The following is a 463-nucleotide window of genomic DNA, read 5'->3' on the forward strand; positions in this document are numbered from 1 at the left end:
GGTCTTCCAAGATGCACACTCACACCGCACTCTTTCACCCACCTACCACCTGATGGTGACCTAACACCTGAGGAGTTGATCAGACTCCCTATTCCACTAATGCTATAATAGGCCCCAGTGGATCCTACCTTTCTCTGGATGTCCTGGAGCCATCTGTTGCCAGTTCCTCCTCAGTGCTCAGCCTCCGCAGTGACCCACCCTAGGAACTCACCAGCTCAGTCTCAATGAGACATTCCCCTGGGAGAATCAGTCCCAGGAGAGCCCTGAGGACTGTGTCACCAAACCAACTGGAGTTACACATGGGGGTGGTCATGGGGTGGTTAGAAGCCGACCCAAAGAGTCTAGCTGCACAGTTTGCCACCAAACTTTGATTCCCTGTCAGGGAACCAAGAAATGTAGCTGGAAACTGATGCAAACAGAAGACTCCAGGCACCAGTTGGAAGAGGAAGTGGCTTTATTCTCT

Source organism: Otolemur garnettii, unplaced genomic scaffold (assembly GCF_000181295.1).
Source record: "Otolemur garnettii isolate 467f Iridium unplaced genomic scaffold, OtoGar3 scaffold00300, whole genome shotgun sequence".
Lineage (NCBI taxonomy): Eukaryota > Metazoa > Chordata > Mammalia > Primates > Galagidae > Otolemur > Otolemur garnettii.